Genomic DNA, 19,690 nt, shown 5'->3' on the forward strand with positions numbered 1-19,690 from the left:
CTGTTATGTCATGAGCATTGAAAAAGCAATGGACCCCTTCTTCTATGACCTTTTCTACTAAAGAACCTGGCTCTTCTGGGAGAATGCAGGGCAAAATCTGTATGTGACCGTAAATGTTCCTGGAACGGGGATTCGCACAGACTAGGTGATTGGGATAGTAGTCCTGTCTGCGGTGCCCAGGAAGATTACGATATACCCATGTCTGGTTGGCCCTGCTTACAAGGGGTGTAGACTAAAGGCCATACAGAGGATCTGACTTTTTGACAACAAATGTCCGACGGACCTGTTTTATCGGACAATCTGACAATCTGTGTGTATGCTCCATCGGATAATTGTTTTCACTTTTTCATCAGACAAATGTTCGCTGTGAATGCTCTCAAACTTTCCGGCAACAAATGTCCTACGTCAGCTAATCTGATGGTGTGTACACAAGTCCATCATACTAAAGTCCAAAGTACAAACATGCATGCTCAGAACCTATGCTAAAGATCAGACAACATTAGCAGAAGTTGCCCAAAGGATGGCGCTAAAGAGCTGAAAACCCACGTAGTATGTCTATTACATCACTACGTTTGTGTTTGTTGGCTAAAAATGTTCTACTGTGTGTATGCATACCAAGTTCACGGACAACGCCCTTTGAACAGAAATCCACAGAAAAGTCTGATGGAAGTCCGATCGTGTGTATGAGGCTTTAGAGATATATTTGAACCAGGTATTTGTTGCAAGCATTTATATGTTAAATATGATTTATTTTTTATTCAATAAAAGGTATGCTTTTAATTTGTTAAAAGTTAATTTTGGCACCTATAAAGTCCCATCCATACGAAATCTATAATAATAAGTGATGTGATGTCTTGATTACCCATTAATCCAACAGATTTTTATACATTTTCAGTTTATTGTAACAACTAATTTAAGAGAAAGCCTGCGGCGGGCTGCAACAAAATGGCGCCTGTACTATTTGTAATTACCAATCACTATATAACCCTTTAGGATGTCATTGGGCCCTATACTCCTTGATAATGTCACGTGACGTGTGACGAAACGCATCAGTACAGGGCCTAGTGACATCAGCACGAATACACAGGAAAATGATACCCTGTTGTTGGTTGCCATTAGAACATCCAAGTGATCCTTAAAGGGGCTGCACGTCCTATATGTGCTATGCATGCTGTCTGAGTTCACCAGAGCCAGTGCACTAAAAAAGGTGAGTTGTTACTTTTCTGTTTTTTATTAAAGTGTTTTTAAATGATTCAGCACAATGTCAGTTTTCTGATTCCTTTATGAGCACCAACGCTAAGGATTGCCATAGAACACAGTGGATATACTAATTAAAGATCCATCTATCCACCAGAGGTTTTTTAAGTCCCTTAAGCCGCGTACACACGATCAATCCACCTGATGAGAACGGTCTGAAGGACCGTTGTCATCGGTTAACCGATGAAGCTGACTGATGATCAGTCGCGCCCACACAATAACCGATCGTGTCAGAACGCGGTGACGTAAAACACAACGATGTGCTGAAAAAAATGAAGTTCAATGCTTCCAAGCATGCGACGACTTGATTCTGAGCATGCGTGGATTTTTAACCGATGGACGTACCTACGAAAACGATTGTTTTTTTACTATTGGTTAGGTATCCATCGGTTAAATTGAAAGCAAGTTGGCTTTTTTTTAACCTATGGGGCCCACACACGATCGGTTTTGACCGATGAAAACGGTCCATCAGACCGTTGTCCTCTGTTTAACCTATCGTGTGTACGAGGCCTTAAAGGTCATACTGTAAATGGAGGGGAGCGCATAGTTTGAAAGGTGGCAGGCACTGGAGGTTTTATGTGCAACCCACATGGAATTCACTGAATAATTTCTTCACTATTTTGGACTTTGCATATTATGTTTTAAAAATTATATATGGCATTATTGGAAGTGTACATCACTGTTTATCACTCATTTGCACAACAGTGTTTTTTTGTTTTTTAGCATTTACTATTCTGCTCTGTGTGATTTATGTATATAGTTTTGTATATAATTTTTGTTTTAAGTGTTACCGGTATATAGGGTCTCATATATAGTGTGCTTTCATTGTGGCAATTTATTTAGCAACTATAGGGGAGCGCTGTACCATCCACTCACTTTAATTAATTTATTTAAGAGATGCTTTATGTTTGGTGTACTGGTGTCGGCATTCAGCAGTTAGAGAATGTACAGATACAAGAATTATTCATCTTTATCTTTATCTGTCATGTCATTCTACAGAGTGAAAGAGAGTCTCTAGATAAAGTCAATTCATTAGGATGGATGAGTTATTTGAAAAGCATTTATTATTTTATTTCATAATGTTCTCATAAGAACATTCATTTTACTCACAACTAATTTTTATCTAATCACTGCAGATTTTTATTTCCTATTATCTGTATTTTTTTTCATCAAGCATTATTTTATCTCCATCTGGAATGACTCACAGAATCTCACAATTCAAAAAATCCTGTCTTGTCTTGGCAGAAACATGAATGTTGCCATTGCTAACCTTTCCTTTACAAAATGCTAGTTGCTTGGCAGTCATGATTTACTAACCTGAAACAAGTATACACATAAGGGGGTAGATTCAGGTACCTTTTGCGGCAGATACGCCGCCGTAATTTGAATTCCGCGCACGCGTAGCGTTACGCCGATTCACAAAGGCAGTTACGCTGAAAAAATAGGCTTCCTCCACCAACGTAACTTGATTGCGGCGGCGTAGAATTGTGTGCAATATAACTTTGGCCGCTAGGGGCGCTTCTGTTGTTGTCGGCGTAGAATATGCTAATTTCCTAGATACGCCGATTCACAAACGCCCGGCGTTCGTTTTTTACGTTGTTTGCGTTAAGGCATTTTCAGCTCCTGCTATTAGGAGGCACAGCCAATGTTAAGTATGGACGTCGTTCCCGCGTCGCAATTTGAAAATTTTATGTCGTTTGCGTAAGTCGTCCGTGAATGGCGCTGGACGCCATTTACGTTCACGTCGAAACCAATGACGTCCTTGCGACATTAAATTACCGCAATGCACGTCGGGAAATTTTAGGGACGGCGCATGCGCAGTACGTTCGGCGCGGGAACGCGCCTAATTTAAATGATCCACGCCCCCTACCGGATCATTTGAATTATGCGCGCTTACGCCGGCCCCTTTTACGCTACGCCGCCGCAACTTACGGAGCAAGTGCTTTGTGAATACAGCACTTGCTCCTGTAAGTTACGGCGGTGTAGCGTAAAGACGATACGCTGCGCCGCCGTATCATTGCGCGGCCCAACGTGAATCTACCCCATGGAGTTTTTAACTTAACTTTTAGTCGACTAACTTAATACAATTTTAGTTGACTAAAATATGACTAAAACAATTGAGATGATTAAAATACGACTAAAACTAAAATGGCATTTAAGTCAAAAGACTAAAACTAAAATGGCATTTTAGTCAAAAGACTTTGGCCGGGATTCAGATACATTGGCGCATATTTACGCCAGAGCAGCGCGGAGAGGCATGCAGTGTATTCAGAAAGCCATTACTCACCAAGATGCGCCAGCGTAACGTATTTTCGAAGGCGTAGGTACAGTGTAAGTGTAAGTGGGCGTGACCCCATGCAAATGATGGTCCGAGCGTGTCGCAGTGGTTTACGTCGGGCGTATCTTAAACGGCGCATGCGCTGTGAAGTGGACGGATGGCTCGCACACCTCTGCGCATGCTCACAACTACACCCGGCGTAACCCCTAAGATACGCCGGCCCACCGCCTACGCCCAGTGCATAAATACGCCCAGACATGCGCCCGTCGAGCGCAAAAGTACACCAGCAGTTTTTGGTGTTAGTAATTTTGTATTTGGAGTCATGTCTGTACCAGTGACTGGGAAGGAGAGGAGAAAGAAAAATTTTAGCCCTGATGAGAAGGCAATTATCATCGATGCCATCTCCAAGTACGACGCGTGCCTCCATGGGGCACAGAATGGCACGACCAGCAAGGTCCAGAAGGATGAGATCCTGCAGGAGATCACAACGCAGGTGAATGCCCTTGGCCAGGAGGTTAGGACCTCAAGGGACATCTCAAAAAAAATTAATGACCTGCGTTGTTTGGTCCGAGAGAAGGTGGCCACGATGAGGAGGCACGCCAGGGGCACAGGAGGTGGACCAGCCACTAAGATCACCCTCACTCCTGATGAGCAGGTCATTGTCAGGTGCCTGGAGAGGGAGCAGGTGGAGGGCCTGGAGGGCTATGATTCCGTTGATCAGGCCTTGAGGACAGGTAAGTGTGTTTTGTCTCCTATCCGGTGTGTAGGATGTGTGGGGGTGCAAGGGAACATGTGACAAGTGTTTGGGTCCACCAACATGTAAATGCTTTGTGTCATCCACAGATGTGCCGGAGGGAGCTGGGCCGTCGCCGGCTTCTGGGCGACCCACGCCATCCCCTGAGGAGTGTGCCCACACCTCTCCTCTAGAGGAAGTGGAGGAGGAGCACGGTACTCTAGAGGAGGTTGTCTACCTCGTGGAGGAGATCCCCATCCCTGGAGCCTCCGCCTCATCAGGGATATCCCCTCAAGGACCTCCTTCCCCATCAGGGGTAGCTCCTCAAGGGCCTCCCCATACAGCCGGCCCCAAGCCTCTCCTGCCCCCAGGAAGGCTACCTGCAAAACCAGGGGTGATCCAGATGCCTTGGAGGAGAATCTGGCGAGGGACCATGCCCGGCAGACCCCGCCATATGGGTGCTTTAGTGGGTGACCTGCACCGTGTGGCAGAGAGCCTGCCTCCTCGGCCCAGACCCAGGCTGCCTGCACCTTGGCTGCCCAGCAGGCCCTTACACAGCAGGCTGATCAGACTACCTCCATCACTGACAGCCTGCAGGATGTGAGTGGCAACTGCACTGGCATAGTGACCTGCCTTGTGGAGCTGCGGGCCACGACATCAGGCCTTGTGACAGAGGTTAGGAGCCTGGCAGTGGCTGTCCAGGCAAATACAGCTGCCATGCAGGTGGAGGGGAGGAGCCTGGCAGCGGCCGTACAGGTGGAGGCAGACAAGGTGCCACCAGCGCCACACCACCACCCGCCAGCTGCGGATGCAGGCGGAGACCAATGCCGTCCTCAACCGCATTGCCCTGGCATTGGAGGGCAGGCAGCCAGCCAGGGAGAGACCAGGGGATGATCCTCCTCCAGATGCCCCATCCCCCCACCTGAGGCTCCCCCCAGGCAACTGAGGACCAGGAGCCTTGGCACCAGGCATAGCCCACGACATGGGAAATGAGTGCCTTTTTTTTTCCTTTTATGCTTAGGATATGAGTTTATTTATGTTTTTTTTATGCTCAGGATATGAGTTTATTTATGTTTTTTTTATGCTCAGGATATAAGTTTATTTATTTTAGTAGTGTATGCACACGGTCAGTAGTGCAGGCTACAGTGTGACTGGTGTGTGAATGTGGGGGTGACACTCCTGACAGCAAAGAGGTGTCACCCTGGGTCGGCAGGGAGAAGTTATCCCCACGACCGTGTAAATGTGGTATGAATGGACAGCGACACCATTGGGGCCTTGGCGTGGCGTTGCTGCTCTCAAGTCCTGCATGGTGGACTTGGGCTAATCCAATGTGATGTGGATGTGGTGTGTGTGAGCTAGGGACCACAGTGGTGTGCATGCGTGCATTCTCCTTCTGCCATGATGAATGTGTGTGTTTAACGTGCAAAGATGCGTTACACGAGGCAACTTCTGACTGCTCTTCCCTCAGCAGACGGGGTAGCCTCGGGCAGGGGGGGACTGTCTGGTTTGGGGGTCAGGTCATCACGTATGTCAATCTCCAGGCCCTTTCTCATGGCATAGTTGTGCAGCACGCAACATGTACCGATGATCTGGCACACAAAGTTTGGGGAATACAACAGGGTCCCCCCGGACTTATCCAGGCATCGGAAACGGGACTTCAGGATGCCAAATGTGCGTTCCACCACTGCACGGGTACGTATGTGTGCAGCATTGTATTTTCTCTCTCTTCTGGTTTGGGGATTCCGGAATAGAGTCAGGCCCAAGTGCATATGCAGAGTCACCTGGAAGGGAAAAGACAGGAGGATGTTAGCCGTGCATGTGCCCCTCGTGATGTCTGCATCATGGGGTCGGACAGTCATGCCTGACACCCATGTCACTCACCAACCAGCCAGCTGTCCCTGTACATGTTCTGTTCGAATTCTGTTGGGATGTTGCTTTGATGGTATATGTAGCTGTCGTGGCTGGCCCCTGGGTGTTTGGCACGGACGTGCCATATGAGGCATTGGGCATCGGATATCACCTGTACGTTGATGGAATGCCAATGCTTACGATTGCGGTACATGTGCTCTGTGGCATGGGGGGGCCGTAGTGCCACATGTGTGCAATCAATGGCCCCCACGGTGCGTGGGAATCCTGCAATTTTTAAGAAATCCTGCATTGCCTTCTGCCGCAGATGCTCATGGTTGGGTTTGATGATGTGGTGGGACATGCGTGTGAGGATTGCGGGGACAACCTGGTGCACACATCTGCTCATGGTGGATTGTGACATCCCAGCCACGACTCCACTTGTGCGTTGAAAAGATCCACTTGCAAGGAAATGGAGTGTTGCCAGGACCTTGTCATCATGCAGGGCTGTGGCTAATTCCAGGATGGCAGCAGGGCTGAATCTGAAGATGCGATACACCTCCGAATCACCCATGCCAAAGACGTTAATGCGCGTTCAGTAGATCCTCTCCTGTGCCCTCCTCCGTGCCTGTAGACGCAGTAGTGCTATGACCACCGCTGCCCCTGGCATGTTGGCATACAGATGTGTTGTCCTGCAAGTGTGGTTGCTCAGCTCGTCCGTAACGGTGCTGCTGTAGCTGCTCTCCAGCTGACCTGTGCACGTCTGTTGCTGAGTTACCCCTGCTTTATGAGGGGTAACTTTAGGCCGGACGTACAACTTACGCGCACCGTGCGTAGCCTGCGCCTGGCGCACGTACGTTTCTGAATTTGCCGTATCTCCCTCATTTGCATATTTGAAGAGGAAATCAATCAGAGCACCAGATGCGTCCAGCGTAAATATGCGCCCACGATACGCCGGTGTAGGAAAGTTACGTCGGTCGGAAGAAGCCTATTTTCTGGCGTATCGAGTTTTGTGGGTACGGCGCATAGATACGACGGCGCATCCGTGGACTTACGCGGCGTATCAGTAGATACGTCGGCGTAAGTTCTTTCTGAATCTCGGCCTAAGACTAAAACTAAATTGAAATTTGACGTAAAAATGAACACTCGTCTGTAGTGCATGTTCATACCTCAATACCATAAATAATAACATATTTGATTTTTCACTCCAGCAGTATATAATGAGTTTGAAAATTGTAGAGAAATGCTTAAATACTGCATTACAATTTAACTACACCCATTACATTTTAGATGACTAAAATGAGTTTTAGTTGACTAAAATGATTTTAGTCAACTAAAATGTCCTGGAGATTTATTTGACTAAATACGACTGAAACTAAAACAATTGCAGAAGACTAAAATGGGACTAAAACTAAAATGGCATTTTAGTCCTAAGACTAAAACTAAATCGAAATTTGCTGCCAAAATTAACACTGGTTGTGAAGCCGCAAGGCGTCACAGCCGGATTCAAACAGGGAACATGCCAGGGATCCAAAGAATGGTGACAAACCTGCCCGGATGAGGACAGCACTGGATCTCTGGACAGGTAAGTGTCCCTTTAATAAAAATCAACAGCTACAGTACTTGTAGCTGCCAACTTTTCTTTTTTCCTTCTTAGGGTGAGGATCCTCTTTAAAGTGGGCGTAAACTCCCATGCATAATTTGTACCTATAGGTAAGCCTGTAATAAGGCCTACCTATAGGTACTGTAAATATCTTCTAAACATGCGCCGTTTAGGAGATACCGTATTTGCCGGTGTATAAGGCGACCGGGCGTATAAGACGACCCCCTAATTTTACAGTTTTTTAAAGATTTTTTGCCTGTACTCACTGTATAAGACGACCCCCTTCCCGAGGCTTCCGACGCTTTATATTTCTTCCTTCTGGAGCCATATTCTTTTCCTTCTTGCTGGAGCCAATCGCGGCGAGCGATGTATTCTTTTAATTAATACAAAGCCTGCTTGGATTGGCAGAGCCTGTAACATCATCAGCCCACGCCTCTCTGACTCTCAAAGCCAATCCGAGCAGGCTACTGTATATAGCCTGCTCGGATTGGCAGAGGTTGATACTCCAATCAGAGCAGGCTCTGTATTCATTTCAATACATCGCTTACTGGGATTGGCTAAGCGGTATATATGCTATATGTAGCCGAATTACCGCACATCCAGCGGGCAGCTGACCCGACATATAAGACGACCCCTGCTTTTTGGCCAGTTTTTTTAAGTGTAAAAGGTAGTCTTATACGCCAGCAAATACAGTATTTACTAAATATTACATTGAAAGCACCCCTGTCAGTGGTAAATTGTATGTCTCAACTCCTTAACTGCTACATCTGCAGAACACAGAACACATGACATTGGACGCACAAATAGGGTCAGTAGTCAGCGGATCTCACCATCTGCTGCGCCTACTATGCAGACTTACTCCTTTTATTCCCAAGGAAGACATAGCGGTCGTGGTGGGAGCTATTGTAAACTCAAGATTGGACTATGCAAATGCCCTTTACCTCGGACTCCCCAAGTACCAAATCGCTCGTCTACAAGTCGTTCAAAATACGGCCGCTAGACTTGTGACTGGGAAAAAACCTTGGGAATCAATCTCACCTTCACTGAGAACCCTTCACTGGTTACCAGTAAAAGACAGAATCACTTTTAAAGCACTCTGTCTAACGCATAGATGTATCTATGGGAATGCTCCCGATTATCTATGCGAAAAAATAAAAGCTCATAATCCCAATCGCGTTCTGCGATCCACCAATTAAAATTTCCTCCAGATACCCAAAGCCAGATACAAGTCCAAAGGAGAAAGGAGATTCGCGGTCCAAGGGCCTAGACTATGGAACGCTTTACCAACCAGCATTCGGTTGGAGGAAAACCACTTGACGTTCAGGGGAAAGATCAAGACTCATCTCTTTTGATACCAAAGGAGACAGGAACAACAAGCGCCCAGAGGCGATTAAGTTCGCATGTGCTGCGCTATATAAGTTTTCATTCAACAGCCTGTTCTATTGAAAAACAACAGACTTATTGGACTTATCTTCATTAGGTGAAAATTTAGTAAAGAAAGCCTAAAGAAGAAAACTAGTGCAGCCATCCTACTAGTAAGAATTAGTAAGCTGCAATATAATATAGGTTAGTTTTAGGGTTTAATAAGGCTTTAAGTGGGCAGAGGAACAGGTGGATAACACCTATAAATCTTTACATTAGGCTTTTATGATGGAGAGTGGCTTCTTTTTCTTCATGGGATGGTTGTAATTGTGGAGCTGGTAGCGAACTGTTTCAAGCCAATGCCTATCAGACGTTGGAGCAGAGGCTTAATTGCCTAATATAGTGTCTCTGCAACATATGTATTTCGAAACATTAATAATGGTGTTACAAAAGAGTAAGTAGTATTATTTTAACCACTTAAGGACCCCTTCACGCCGATATACGTCGGCAGAATGGCACGGCTGGGCACATCAACGTATAGGTACGTTGTCCTTTAAGCCCAGCCGTGGGGTCGCGGGCACGCTCCCGCGACCTGGTCCGGAGCTCCGTGACCGCGGGACTCGCAGACCCGATCGCCGCTGAAGTCCCGCGATCGGTCCCTGGAGCTGAAGAACGGGGAGAGCCGTGTGTAAACACGGCTTCCCCGTTCTTCACTGTGGCGACAGCATCGATCGTGTCATCCCTTTTATAGGGGGACACAATCGATGATGTCACACCTACAGCCACACCCCCCTACAGTTGTAAACACACTTCAGGTCACACATAACCCCATCAGCGCCCCCTGTGGTTAACTCCTAAACTGCAATTGTCATTTTCACAATAAACAATGCATTTTAAAAATGTGTCAAAATTGTCCAAAGTGTCCGCCATAATGTTGCAGTCACGAAAAAAATCACTGATCGCCGCCATTAGTAGTAAAAAAAAAAAAAAAAAATGTAATAAAAATGCAATAAAACTATCCCCTATTTTGTAAACGCTATAAATTTTGCGCAAACCAACCGATAAACACTTATTGCGATTTTTTTTACCAAAAATAGGTAGAAGAATATGTATCGGCCTAAACTGAGGAAAAACATTTTTTTTTATATATTTTTGGGGGATATTTATTATAGCAAAAAATATCATATTTTTTTCAAAATTGTCGCTCTATTTTTATTTATAGCGCAAAAAATAAAAACCGCAGAGGTGATCAAATACCACCAAAAGAAATCTCTATTTGTGGGAAAAAAAGAATGCCAATTTTGTTTGGGAGCCATGTCGCACGACCACGCAATTGTCAGTTAAATCGACGCAGTGCCGAATCGCAAAAAGGGGCAAGGTCCTTTAGCTGCATTTTGGTCCGGGTCTTAAGTGGTTAAAAAGCAATAACCTAGGGAGTTAGCTTTCTGAATTTTAATTTACTAACATTTTTCATAAAAAATGCTAAGTAATAAATACTGGGTAAATTCAATGTGCATTAAAACAATGAAAATTTAAATTTTTCTAAATATAATCTTACTGTTTAAAAGTGTAGTTGGGATTTTGATTACAACTGCCATGGAAAATGTCTACAACCATCTTGGTGGGTTCAAGACGGGTTGGTGGCACTTAAATGGCAAAATCAGACACTCCTATGTACTTAGCTTGTGGCATCTTCAAAGGTACAAATCACCATAATACTTGGAGTGAAAGTTTTCATATAATAAAATTGTGCAATTGATCCAAATTTACCAATGAAGGAAAAAACATGGACATTTTTTTTTAGAGGGAGCATAGACATCTGAGAATCATTATCTAGGTGAGTTTACATTAAGATCTAATAATTGTTAGCTAGAGCAGTGTTTCTCAACTCAATTTCTCAAGGCACCCCAACAGGTCAAGTTTTCAGGCTTTCCATTATTTTGCACAGGTGATTTGATAGGTTTCATCTGAGGAAAATCCTGAAAACATGACCTGTTGGTGCGCCTTGAGGACTGGAGTTAAGAAACACTGATCTAGATTGGAAAAATGTAACTAAGGCCCGGCAAGTCTCCTAGTATGATCCTCTAGGCTAATTATGACCTAGGCCTGGATCATTGTTGTATTGGTTGTTGCATCTTCACAAGTCTGCAATTTGCTAACAATTGCGCATTCCAGTATTGACACTACTTGACCTTATAGGTATTACAAAACCTTAATTATGCTGATCACATATTTACTAATCACCACGTTGTTCATATAAAAGCATATCACAGACGACATACTTATTACTGACATTCCATATGTCTCATGTTTTTTTCAACAAAATAAACATTGTAATATGTGGCCCATTGGACGATTGAGTCATTGACCACATGTAAAGCAGCTTGGTAACCACTGAGCATTGGGTGAAGGCCTGTAGTGGCCAACATTCAATGTTCTGTGGTATCAATCTGTATCCCATTAGTGAAATATTGAAAATAGCACAGTTAAGCTAGGGCTTTAAAAATTATTTTAATGTTAATGCCAAGCCAAAAAGTTTTATTTTTAAGCTAAGGTCTCCTTAATGATTGTTTCAAACGCATTTCCAGCACAGAAAAGGAGTGCATCTGGCTGGTGGCACTTAAATAGCATAATCAGACACTCCTATGTAGCTTGCGGACATCTCCAAAGGTACAAATTACCATAAAACATTCAGTGAAAGTTCATATTGTTGGAAAAACAAAAAAAATTGTGCAATTGTTCCATATCTAAATATGCCAATGAAGACAAAAGACATGGATCATTTTCCATTGTTTCGTTGTTGAGGGAATATAGACATCTGAGAATCATTATAACTAGTTGAGTCTACATTGAGACCTCAATATAATTGTTATCTAGAAAAGTAAACTGTAACTGAGGCCTGGCAAGTCTCCTAGTATGACCCTCTGAGCTAGGCATGACCAAGGCCTGGATCATTGTTAAATAAGAACAAAAGATGATCAGGACAGCCGCACTCCAATCCAACGTAACTTATAGCTATGAGTAAACACTGAAGTTAGTGTGAAACGCGTTAGCTGTCCTAGGTTCCGTTGCTGTGATTTGTAGTCGCTGTTTCCAGTTTTTTTACATTAGTAAAAGTTATGTTGGATTGGAGTGCGGCTGTCCTGATCATCTTTTGTTCTTATTTGCCATGTGTATTGCTAGCACCCTCAGTTCCTGAGAAGAAGATTTGCACCCAACAAGACCTGCCTGGAGCGGTAATTTCTTTCTCTCTTGGATCATTGTTGTATCAGTTATTGCATCTTTAAAAGTTCAGCATTTAGGAAGTGAAAGTCTAACAATTATGCATTACTGATACTACAATATCAATACTACCTGAACTTATAGGTTTTACAACACCTTAATTATAATGATCACATATTACTAGTCATTGCCAGTTATGATGCTGATAGAAATCACAGATGGTGAACTTATTATTGGCATTCCATATGTCTCTTTTTTTTTTAAACAAAATAAACATTGTAATAAGTGGTCCATTGGATCACTGAGTCATTGAAGGATCGTGTGTATCACGCTAAACACCCACAAGTCTTCCGGATAGCAGCCAGCACAACTCGACTAGAACAAGTATAAACACAACTCAACTAGAACAAGTATAAACCAAACTAAATATAAAGATAAAATTATGTGCAGCGCTTACAAAAACGTGTACTACTACAAACTCATGTGTATAGAAACCAATGTATATATAGTGTGAAATAACCACAACAATTAAAAAAAAAAAAACAATAATAAAAGAGTGAAAAGTGGTGTGAAAATCACAAAACTCAAGTAATCTATAAGTCCATATGCTGTCATTTAGAAGTTGATATTACGTGAATGGAATAGTCCATAGGTAGATGCTCAGTGGTTGCCAAAAAGCTCTCTCAGCAGCTTTCTTGCCGAGAAACCCGTGCGTGTGTACGAGGCCGAAGGCAAGAAACCCAATAAAGCATCATCCAATTTGCTCCAGTGGGGAAATTTTTTTCCCTGATCCCTCAAGAGGCAATCTGGTTTTCCCTGGATCATCTTTACCTATAAATATTATCATCCAATTATATTTTGTGTATTTAGGAAAGAATCCAGGTTACCTAAAGGACAGTTTTTTGTAGAAATTACTCAAATATATAAAAGGCACAAAACAAAGATGCCTGCCCTGGAATAAATCAACCTCTGGTGGAATCCATTATTGGTTCGCATCTGTGTTTTCCCATGTCTGATTCCAATTACCTATCAGAAGCAGTGCTAAGCTCTGCCAGTTAACCAATGCTGATCTTAAAGAAAAAAATTAAAACTAAATCTACCATTGTATTTTTATGCCAAGTTTGTCTAAATGTTTTGGGTATTCTGAGAAAAAAGACATGTTATGGATTTAAAGGTTAAAATATACTGTAATGTTCTAATTGAAGTGATTCAAGCAAAACTTTACATAATGGAAACTTTATTGCATTTTTCTAACCTTAACGTGTAGTTGGGATTTTGCTTACAACTGACATGAAAAATTGTAACACCCATCTTGGTGGGTTCAAGACTGGCTGGTGGCACTTAAATCACATATTCAGACACTCCTATGTACTTAGCTTGTGGACATCTCCAAAGGTACCAAACACCATAATACATGGAATTAAAGTTTTCATAGTGTTGGAAAAACTAATAAAATTGTACAATTGTTCCACATCCAATTTTACCAATGACGACAAAAAACATGTATGATTTTCCATTATTTAGATGGAGCAGACATCTGAGAATCATTATCTAGTTGAGTTTACAATGAGACCTCAGTATAATTGCTATCTAGCATAGTAAAATGTAACTAAGGCCTGGCAAGTCTCCTAGTATGACCCTCTAGGCTAGGTATGACCTAGGCCTGGATCATTGTTGTATTGGTTATTGCATCTTTATAAGTTCAGAATTCCGTTTTTTTAACAAAAAACATTGTAATATGTGGCCCTTTGGACTATTGAGTAATTGACCATGTGTAAATCAGCTTGGAAATCACTGAGCATTGAGTGAAGGTCAGCAGTGGCCAACATTCAATGTTCTGTGGTATCAATCTTCTGTATCACATTAGCGAAATATTGAAAATAAAACATTAAAGCTAGGGCTAGATAAATGATTTTAAAGTTTATGTCAAGCAAAACATTTTTAGGCTTAGGCTAGGCTCAGACTTACCTTTTCGTTTGCATGTGTTTATACCATGTTTTCTTTTTTTTAATTAACAATTTTTATATATAAAAAAAAAAAAAAATTTAGAAAGAAGAAAAAAAAAGGAAACAACAAACAAAGGACTGTAAGGCCCCGTACACACGGCCGAGGAACTCGACGTGCCAAACACATCGAGTTCCTCGGCGAGTTCAGCCCTGAAGCCGCCGAGGAGCTCGGCGGGCCGAGAGCTCCCATAGAACAACGAGGAAATAGAGAACATGTTCTCTATTTCCTCGTCGAGCTCCTCGTCGGCTTCCTCGGCGAAATTGTACACACGGCCGGGTTTCTCGGCAGAATTCAGCCAGAAACTCGGTCGGAAGCTGAATTCTGCCGAGGAAACTGGTCGTGTGTACGGGGCCTCAGGTCCACCACAGACCGATATACAGTAAAATCAGTGGTCCAAAGGGAATGCAAATATTGTAGCACCAGGCCAACTTCAAGTGATAATAATAGCATTTGACCAGAAATAATGAGATGAACAAATATTATCAGCGTTACAGCCAGTACTTAAATAACTTCCAAAAATAACATCAATAAGGACAATAAGGAGTAGTAAAAAGAAAAAGTAGAAAAAGATAAAAAAGGATCCTGTGTTCATCACTCCTTGAGGGTTATGCCGCGTACAGACGGTCGTTTTTCAAACTTCATTTTCAAAAACGACGCAGCATACACACCATCGTTTTTTCCAAAAGCTCTAGCAAAGCGCGGTTACATTTAGCACGTACGACGGCACTCTGTTCCATTCAAACTCGCGTCCTAACTTGCTTCTGAGCATGCGCGGGTTTAAAAACGTTGTTTTAAACGTCGTTTTAGCTACACACGATAATTTTTTATGACACAAAAAACTACGTTTTGAAAAACTACATAAAAAATTGAAGCATGCTCGAATTATTTTTTTGTCGTTTTTCAGAAGACATAAAACAACGTTTTCCCCACACACGGTCATTTTAAATGACGTTTTTAAAAACGATGTTTTTTTTTCATCACAAAAAACGACCGTGTGTACGCGGCATTAGAACATGCCATGACCACGGACAGTGAGGAACATTAGAGCTTCACGAGGGGTCTTCCTGTGGATGCCAAGGCTCCCAGACTGCATTATGCCACTCAATCGTAAGAGACTCCATTTACCATATTTTCAACGTGTATTTTGCACATAGGCCGACACACATCTTCAATGCTTTTTCATGTTACATAGTTACATAGTAGGTGAGGTTGAAAAAAGACACAAGTCCAACCTATGTGTGTGATTATATGTCAGTATTACATTGTATATCCCTGTATGTTGTGGTCGTTCAGGTGCTTATCTAATAGTTTCTTGAAACCATCGATGCCCCCGCTTGTGGAAGGGAATTCCACATCCTTGCCGCTCTTACAGTAAAGAATCCTCTACATAGTTTAAGGTTAAACCTCTTTTCTTCAAATTTTAATGCGTGGCCACGTGTCTTGTTAAAGTCCCTTCTGCGAAAAAGTTTTATCCCTATTGTGGGGTTACCAGTACAGTATTTGTAAATTTAAATCATATCCCCCCTCAAGCATCTCTTCTCCAGAGAGAATAAGTTCAGCGCTCGCAACCTTTCCTCATAACTAATATCCTGTATGTGTCATGCAACTTTCATGATGGTCATTAAAAAAATATTTACGCTTGTTGTCAGGGGCTGAAAACGCATGCAAATAATATCATACATACATTTTCATGCATTACAATTGACTTCTTTGGGTTTCAAAATGCACAGACAAAAACATGGACCCAAGGTATTTTCAAAACCATGCTGCAGTGTTATACACAGATGTAAACAGCTTCTATCTATAACATTATTATACAGGATTTATATAGCGACAACTCATTCATCCTACCAATCGCTCTGTCTTGGCTACTCCTCTCTGTCAATCCCTCCACTGGCTTCCGCTCACCCAACAAATTAAATTAAAAATACTAACAATTCCCTACAAAGTCATCTAGCTATATCACTAGCCTAGTCTCTAAATACCAACCTACTCGTTCTCTTCGTTCCTCTCAAGACTTCCTGCTCTCTAACCACTTCCTCCCATGCTTGCCTCCAGGACCTTCCCAGAGCCTCTCCAATCCTATGGAATGCCTTACCCCAATCTGACCGATTATCTCCTACTCTATTAGCTTTTAGGCAATCTCTGAAAACCCTTCTCTACAGAGAAGCCTTCAATGACACCTACATTTTAGCGCGTTTTTACATGCATATTAAAATGCGAATGTGTGAACAGGGCCTAACTAAGGAACAGGTTTACGCTGCATATACCAGACATGTGTGGTTTGTTTCATTCCAAATTAAAATTCGCACTCATTTTCGTTATTCGGAAATTCGGATATATCCAAATCTCCGCATTAGAATAGTAACGAATTTGAACAAATCCAAAGTAACAAATTTTTTTTTTAGCCGATATTCGAATTGTTTTCGAATTTGAATAGTTTTCCAATTTCCAAAGAGAATAAAATAGTATACAAAAATAAAGGATTTTTTTTCCTATTCTATTCCTTTATTTTCTATTCTATTTTATAATTTTTGGAAATTGGAAAACTATTCAAATTCGAAAACCTATTCGAAATTGATTTGAAAACTTTTCGAATTGATTAGAAAACGAATAAACAAAACAAATTCCAAAAACGAATTAAACAAAATAAACTAAACTAATTTAGGAACAAAAGGAAGGAAATAAAACGTTCATGGATAGGGCCGGTTCACACTACTGCGACTTCAAAATTGCTCGATTTTGCCGCGATTTTGCGGGCATGATTTTGCCGCAATTTTAGGGAATGCCAGTCTATAGAGCTGAATTCGCATCGCACATGGATCAAACTTGCACAGGACCCTTTTTTAACGCAGCTTAGATTCGCAACGCATTGATGTGAACGGCACTCATGGATAACTATGTTAGTAAAATGACTTGCGAATTTGAGCAATCGCAACGTAATCATGTGAACCAGCCCTAAGAGTTTACTTACACTCTAATCTGTTCTGCTGTTAAAAACATTTAAATTCCAATGAAGTCAAATTTGACAATAGAGGAGAGTATTCTACAAAAATTAAAGAATGGAAAATGTGTGGAAATAGAGCTTAAAAACAACGTGTATCCTTCAACCATTGTGTGTTAAAAACCATTTCCAAAGGTTTTCCACAAGACATTTAAATGTGACCATTGCTATGCATGGTATGGCATTATTCTTACCTTTTGGCAAACAGCAAAATATATGGTTCTCCTGTGTAATCCTATCCCCACTCACTGTTGCATTTTGTGTAGCTTTTGATTTTTGTGGACAAATAAAAATAGTAGGAAAATGTTCATGTTTTTAGCCATGAATTTGTTACCACAAAAATGTGAAGTAATGTGGAAAACAAATGTGGTTGAAATACACTTTAAAACAGAAACAGAATATTGATCCAGTTCAGTTGACAACTAAAATTGTCAATACCCACGAGAAACCAAATATATATACAGTATTTTACAAAAGTGAGTACACTGCTCACATTTTTGTAAATATTTTATTATATTTTTTTATGTGACAACACTGAATAAATGACACTTTGCTACAATGTAAAGTAGTGAGTGTACAGCTTGTATAACAGTGTGAATTTGCTGTGCCCTCAAAATAACTCAACACACAGCCATTAATGTCTAAACCACTGGCAACAAAAGTGAGTACACCCCTAAGTGAAAATGCCCAAATTGAGCCCAATTAGCACCTCATGGCAAAGAACTCTCTGAGGATCTGAAAAAAATAATTGTTGCTCTACATAAATATGGCCTAGACTATAAGAAGATTGCCAAGACCCTGAAACTGAGCTGCAGCACGGTGGCCAAGACCATACAGCGGTTTAACAGAACAGGGTCCACTCAGAACAGGCCTCACCATGGTTCGACCAAAGAAGTTGAGTGCACATGCTCTGCTTAATATACAGAAGTTGTGTTTGGGAAATAGACGTATGAGTGCTGCCAGCATTGCTGCAGAAGTTGAAGGGGTGGGGGGTCAGCCTGTCAGTGATTATACCATATACTGCACACTGCATCAAAGTGGTCTGCATGGCTGTCGTCCCAGAAGGAAGCCTATTCTAAAGATGATGCAGAAATCACGCAAACAAGCAAACAAAGGCCATGGATTACTGGAACTATATCCTCTGGTCTGACGAGACCAAGATAAACTTATTTGGTTCAGATGGTGTCAAGCGTGTGTGGCGGCAACCAGGTGAGGAGTACAAAGACAAGTGTGTCTTGCCTACAGTCAAGCATGGTGGTGGGAGTGTCATGGTCTGGGGCTGTGCGAGTGCTGCCGGCACTGGGGAGCTACAGTTCATTGAGGGAACTATTAATGCCAACATGTACTGTGACATACTGAAGCAGAGCATGACCCCCTCCCATCGGAGACTGAGCCACAGGGCAGTATTCCAACATGATAACAACCCCAAACACATCTTGAAGACGACCACTGCTTTACTAAAGAAGCTGAGGGTAAAGTTGATGGACTGGCCAAGCATGTCTTCAGACCTAAATCCTATTGAGTATCTGTGGGGAATCCTCAAATGGAAGGTGGAAAAGCGCAAGGTCTCTAACTTCCACCAGCTCTGTGATGTCGTCATGGAAGAGGACTTCAGTGGCAACCTGTGAAGCTCTGGTGAACTCCATGCCCATGAGGGTTAAGGCAGTGCTGGAAAATAATGGTGGCCACAAAAAATATTGACACTTTGGGCCCAGTTTGGGCATTTTTTCTTAGGGATATACTCACTTTTATTGCCCGCGGTTTAGACATTAATGGATGTGTGTTGAGTTATTTTGAGGGGACAGCAAATTTGTAAGTGTACAAGCTGTACACTTACTACATTGTAGCAAAATCTAATTTCTTCGGTGTTGTCACATGAAAATATATAATAAAATATTTACAAAAATGTGAGGTATGTACTTACTTTTGCGAGATACTGTATATGATGAGGCACTGGCTATCAAAATTGTGGATAGTGTATAGGTGTCACCTAAGTTTCTCACCTACACATGGTGATTGGAGGGAGGCTCCAGGGTCTATGACTGATAGAGAAAACAAACTTTGTTTTGTCAAAATCTTTGTTAAGTCTTATTCTGGGAGTCTGGAAACTTTGTAGTGCTTTGGGTAGATAAAACATTTATTCCTAGGTCCACATCCTACCTGTTAGCCAGACCTTCTTATTAGTTTCAGCTGTACAAAGACCCTTACATATGTGAGCTGACTGATGCTTAGAGCTCTCCGTCCGCTTTGAAAGCCTCCTTCTGTGTGCAATGGCAGACAAACTACTCAAAAGGGTCATGTGCTGACTTGTTTGTTTTGAGCAACCTGTTCAGGGGACACCCTGTTAGTCAGTACCTGCCTTGAGTTTAGTTAGTAGCC

The sequence above is a fragment of the Rana temporaria genome, chromosome 3 (assembly GCF_905171775.1).
Source record: "Rana temporaria chromosome 3, aRanTem1.1, whole genome shotgun sequence".
Lineage (NCBI taxonomy): Eukaryota > Metazoa > Chordata > Amphibia > Anura > Ranidae > Rana > Rana temporaria.